Source organism: Anser cygnoides, chromosome 4 (assembly GCF_040182565.1).
Source record: "Anser cygnoides isolate HZ-2024a breed goose chromosome 4, Taihu_goose_T2T_genome, whole genome shotgun sequence".
In the NCBI taxonomy this organism is placed as follows: domain Eukaryota; kingdom Metazoa; phylum Chordata; class Aves; order Anseriformes; family Anatidae; genus Anser; species Anser cygnoides.
This window is the reverse complement of record NC_089876.1, coordinates 64,539,609-64,545,642: the sequence shown is the minus strand read 5'-3', so window position 1 is coordinate 64,545,642 and position 6,034 is coordinate 64,539,609. Positions and strand designations below refer to the sequence as shown.

General features: G+C 45.5%; 1 long non-coding RNA gene across 1 annotated transcript; it reads right to left on the bottom strand.

Annotated features, from left to right (window-relative positions):
- Nucleotides 1-515: 515 nt before the first annotated feature.
- Nucleotides 516-3,542, bottom strand: LOC136790829 (uncharacterized). Its single transcript, XR_010831543.1, has 3 exons — nt 3,138-3,542; nt 1,586-1,637; nt 516-648 (listed from the first exon to the last, which is right to left on the bottom strand). It is a non-coding gene; the product is annotated as an uncharacterized lncRNA (long non-coding RNA).
- Between the last annotated feature and the right edge of the window lie 2,492 nt (nt 3,543-6,034).

Below are 6,034 nucleotides of genomic sequence, written 5' to 3'. Positions count from 1 at the left end.
TTCAAGTTATGCCTTCCCTAGAAGCAAGCAAGTAGACCATCAGATGGATTTCCTGTTAAAATCGACTGAATTGTCCTTTATAAACATTATTTCCTATCATTTTAGTTGCTGGGGACACTGTTATGTTACTGTGTCGTTTATTTGCTTATGAAAGTTTATGAGGTCACCTTTCACAACTGTTTGGGAAACGAGAATGACTGTGGTTCCCCCCACATGGTAGAAGAAGGATTGTTCTTCCAGCAAGTGTTTATTTAGATTCCCACTCCCAAGTGGTGATTTTCACTCAGTTTCTTCACCATCTCCCCAAAAAGCAAGCAACAAAGTAAATAAAAGAATCCCTTTTTGAAGGTTAATTTAACTACACCAATAGAATTGTCCCCCTGGCATAATCTTCAATGGGAATTCCCCTTCTGAAACCATAAACCATCCCTTATGCCACATTGTCCTTGGTGGGATGTATGATGTAATGATGACTTTTATAAGCAGGTGTCTCTTCCCATAGAACATTAAATATTCTCTGTGGCTACTGAAGCAGTGGAGTGGAGACCTCGTTCTTTTCTCACCTAAAGTATTTCAGCTGCTCCGTGACTTGTATTTTCTATTGAGGATGTCCTGATGCGTGCACTCAGAAGTATGTCATCAGGCCCACTGTCTCCAAATCAGAGAGAGAGACAAGAAAAACAAGATAAATACAGAGGAGAAAACACTTTTCTACTTATGCAAGGCCATTTTTTTCATAACTATGTATCACAGCCATGAGGCATTTCTATTAATAATGTTAAGGAGGATGCTGGTTTATGCAAACGTTTTTTTAAAAATGTAAATTTGCTTTGCCATTGCAATGGCACAAATGCATTAAGATCAAGCAATGATTCCTGCAGAATTTTGTTTTTGCTTAATTCAGTGTTTGGATTTTATTTGTTTGTAAAAATCTACCCATGTGATGCACAAAACTATGCTGTTTCTCCATACAGATTTTCTTGATTCCCAGTGTGGATTATTATTATTATTTTTTTTTTTGACAAACTATTTTACCTCTGGAAGTCAAGAAACCGCGTACTAGCAGTTTTATTTAAAATAGCCCCGTGAACAGTGACTCCGCCTCTGAAGTGCAGCATGGGAATGCAGTGGGTGCACTGCTGGCTCCAGGCGCAACACTGTGTCATAATTACAAACCCCTGAAACAAGCAGAGGCATATCTTCCCTTTCCAAAATCCCAATGATATTGCAAAGGGAAAAGGCAGATACGGCCCATATTCAGAAAAATGTTTAAACATGCTTATAGGAAAGTCTTCATGTCATCATTCTTTTTTCTTTCTTAGCCCCTTCCATTATTCCTCTGTCTCCCCACTCCTTTCAATTTTTATCACAGCGTGCCACAAAAAGTCACTGTCTCTTCTTCCACTGCCATCATCCACATATACTGCCAGGCTCCCCTAAATTTTGCAGTGTCTCATGATGAAAAGGGCAAGATTTCCATGTGGAAAAATGATATGAGAAACCTTGTTTTAAAACTAAATCATGGATGGCATATTCCCGTCCCATGCACTGGGAGAATCTTTCAGAAATAAAAGTCACTACTTACTTAGATAGTCAAGTGTCTTCTTCAGCTCTGTGTAACACCAGCTCCTTGGGGTCTATATAAGGAAGGAAAGAGCATGTCAAAGAAGAAAGTAGGGAATCGTATAGCATGGTGTCAGCCAAATCAGGATAGATCCCAGAAATCCTTACTCCAATTCCTGTTATTTAATAACTACTAGATAATTCTTTAATGAACGTTTTATGTTAGCCACAATGGAGGGGTGGAGGCAGTGGATAGGAGGGGTAGGGTACTTTTGGTTTCCTCTTCATTTGCATTCATGTCACTTCATGGATCTCTGGTCTTTTCCACCCAAGATAGGAATCATGCTTGTCCTAATTTCAGAATTGGGTGATGTAATCATCTGCCACTGCTGACAGACCTGTTCACACCAAGTCTAACTGGATCCAAAGCTTGCTTTTCTTCCTTTAGGAGCTGTGACCTGAAGGCAGAGACTTAAAACAGCCTTTCCAGAACCAAGAGTTTTTTCATCTCAACAGTGAGAATGTAATTGTAAATAGAAAAGTGTTTAACTCAACAAATACTCTACTCGTTTCTGTCCAATCTAAAACTTCTGTATGCTTTTCCACCCGTCTCCTCCTGCTGGGTGATGTTTACAGCCTGCTTTCATCTGTGTATCTGTGGTGCTCCATTTACTTTTACCTCCACCACTGTGTTACTGAATCCTACCTTTATTTTCCTTTGGGATGTTCAGTAGAAGAAGATCAGGGGTAAAGATTGTAGGGACTGAGATCTAGTTATCAAGAACGATGTTTTTATGATGGTGGAACATCCCCCTCTTTTGCATACTGCCAGGAGTTTAACCACTCGCTGCCATTTAACTCAGCCCAGCTCGCCAGCAGACCATAAATCATATTACAGGTAACTTGCAGGTCCTTAACATTTCAATTTTCCTGACAGCTCACCACAAAGAGCCCCTGCTGGTTGGATGTTTCCCAGCATGGGCCAAGAAGAATAGCAGAAGGTTTACATGCAGTACACTCCCAGTCTTAGAGGAGCAGCTCTTGGGAAACATCCAAGTGGATCAGGATTATACAAGGAAAATGCTTTCAGAGACAGCTCATCTGCCTTTCAAGCCCAGCTAATCTACGTGCTTGTCATCAATGAATTTACACATATTATGTATGTGTCTGGCACTGTATGCATAATTAATAAAATAATGTAATTATAAGATACTGTTTTCAGCTGAGAGTTGAGAAATTTCTGAAAGGCTTCTAAGTTGGTAGCGATCACATTTCCCTGTACTCAAGCTTTACCTCATTACTCCCACGCACAACAAACTGCTGGCAGGAAGGCAGTTCACTATAGGGCAGAACCACCCTGCAATTATTAGGTTCAGCAGAGACCTTGGAAAGGTCTGTGAGCAGAGCTGCTTTCTGTGGGCAGTAACTTTGCTCCTGGTTTAGCTGCACATGGATGCGCAAGAAGCGAATGCACCAGACAGACCAGGCACTGACTTCCAGATATGGGACTAGGACTTTTTAAGAGACAAGAGATTTAGCTACAGCACGTTTCTTCTGAGGAAATTAATACTTACTGTTATGAGAGCAGCAGCAGAAACATCCTTCGTTCTGAAGTTTGGTCCTTCCTGACTCTCATGTATTTGACGCTCTTCAGCCAAATAAGCACAGACCTCATGAACTGTAAGCCAGACTTACAAACACATCCCTCTACAGGCACCTGATAATTGGGATACAGATCATGTAGTACCTTTTAAAACACATGCACATGGCCATATTCCTCATGATTTGAGTTTTACCAAAATTAGCAAGTACAACTACTCACACCCATCAGCTACTTCTCCTCTGGTTTGCTGCTTCCCTGACTCATCAGCTGCTTCTGCATATAACTTAAACGCTTCTGCATAGAAGTCCACATGACTCAGAGATGACAAGCTGGGCCACCTGCGGAGGAGGACGGAGCATTGCCTCAGGCCACCTTTTCCTCTTCACACAGATTTCTCTCCCCACTCAGCTTCACTCCCTTCTAGACCACAATTAATCAGCCCCCATCCTCTTCTCCCTACCACGTGGACCACCTGCCCATGCTCTGTCCTCTTCTCTCAGTTACACATCCGCTTTTAGCTGCTGCCACAGCAATGCTAGAGGCCTCGCTGCTGAACTAGGGCACTCTCAAGCTGACCATGGCCATGCTAGGGGGAAATACGTTGTGGGGTGGGAGAATGCTGCTACTGGATGCGTAGCCTGTGCTGCTCGTGCCGGGCTGTGACCTGGCATGAAGCTGTGAAACAGATCTTGCTAGGAAAGGAAGGAGAAGGAGCTTGGAGAGATGCACTGGGAGTATGGGAGACCCTGTTTTTTGGCACTGTTGGGGCAACCTAAATGAACTAACAAGTTTGCTGAGGACCCGGCTTTCAGTGTCAGGCCAATGTAATCTGTAAATCTACTGCCAGAGCTTCACTGCCTTAAATCAAGTTATAGCTGTTAGACTGCATGTTCCTCCAATGCAGGTTGCAACAGTCAAGAACACTATCATCAAAGCTTCCCAAGTGCTTGATCTCACACTCTTAGGCAGTAAGCCCTACTCTCCACCCGCTTTCTTCCCCAAGGACACCTCAGGTCATGGGAAGAGTCACTGTAGCTCTGTAGATTAGAGCCCATGGAGGCTGACAGATCTCCTTCAAGACCACAGATATTCTGTCGGTCCTGAAGCAGCGGCAGGACCAACAAGGTTTGCTTGTTCTGTTACTGCTGAGCACTGCAAACAGCCTGGAGCTGCCGGGAGGACCTTCTGCACGCCAAGTGACAGGCACAAGTGCAGCAGCACCCAGGGAGAAACCGAGAGCTCAGATGAGACGTGCCCGTGCTGTTCAGAGTCGTAGAGCAAAGAGAACCTGCTGTGCCCACGCAGAAAGAAGCCAGCCACAATTCAGAGCTCAGCTTTCTGATCTGCAACAGCTGGGAAGGCACTGTGTCACCTGGCAGGGCTCCTGGCAGACCTGGCAAACGTGGGAACGGGGAAGAGGAGTGTGTGAGACACGTGTCCCAAAGACAGGGCAGAGAAGCCAGAAAGAGCCTGGGGAGGAGTTACATGACCGAGAGCCTCTCCCTGCCCTGCAGGTGCCGCTGGACGCAGTCTCCTAGTGACCCGGAGCTCCCGTGCTCTGACCTTCCGTGCCGGGCAGCCAGGGCCTCGCGGTGTGGAGCTGCTGGGATGAGTGCAGCCCCATGGTGAGTGGGATCAAGGCAGCCAGCGAGGTCTGGTGAGGACCCTGCGGTCCTTCATTAGCTTTCATCTCTTTCTGGCCTGTTCACTCCTGCCTCCAGAAGCTCCAGCTGAAGTAGACCTGTGCCCATCAGAGTCTGTGGGGTTTGAACAAGAGTTTTTCCCTGGGAAACAGGTCTGTGGGAAAATAGGGAATGTAAGCAACTCACTTTCCTCAGCCTCCAGCTTGTAACCTAGTACTTTGGCTTCTGAATGTCGGCATCTAGCACTGCTCCTCTCTCACACCCTGAGCCCTCGGAGCCTGAATGTCCCTGCATGTTTGTTATTCAGCTTGGGCGCCAGCCACTGAACTCCACTGCCATGTTCAGTGGAGCTGAAGTGTCACAGCACAGGCCAGATGTGGTTAGCCCTCTTTGCCTGCTTACACCTCCTTATACAGTCAATATTTCCTGCAGTAACTGGAGGTCTTTGATTTCAGGTACAAAGAAAAGCTGTCGTCAAGGTTCTTGCCCACGCACACCAAGCAGAGGTTCTCCGACTCGCTTAACAGCCAGCGCTGGAGGTTCTTAAAAAGTGGTCTGGATGATTTCAGAAGTGGCTTCCCTCCTCCATGTGATAACATCATCATCCAGGGCACAAAGGGGCTTTCTCCCGTCCTGCTGCAGAGCCGATCCCACCTGGCTCAACAAAAGGCACAGAAGACACCAGCTAAACCCAAGTGCAAGCTCAGGTCAGAGCTGGAAGCTGGGAAGAAGTTCACAAAGGAGACCGACCGTCACCCAAGCCACGACCCTCAGTTATTTCACTCTCATTTGAAAGATGGCACCCTTCCAGAAGTAAAGACAACATAGTTGCTGCTGTTCTTCCTTGAAGTAAACACCTGTGCAGTACTTGAAATGCAAAAACAGTCCAGGATTGTGTTCCCTCTTGCTTTATAAGCCCCCTCCCCCTCATTATTAATTACAAACAGGAAGCCAACAAAGTCCACATCTCCACATTACAATGTATCTCTGTTCTTACCATAGAGAGAGATATATATAAGGAGCTGGCAGGTCTCTGAGACACCTTGCTGACATGGTGATATAAGTCACCCAGGTCAGTTACTGAACCAGGCTCACACTTTCCCATCAATATAAGACACTGGAGAGAAGATGCTTTGCCCTCCAGCCTTGGAAACATCTTTGGATAACCCTGGACATGCCATGAATAATAAAGAATCTCTCATTCAAACAGAATAATTGGTGATCA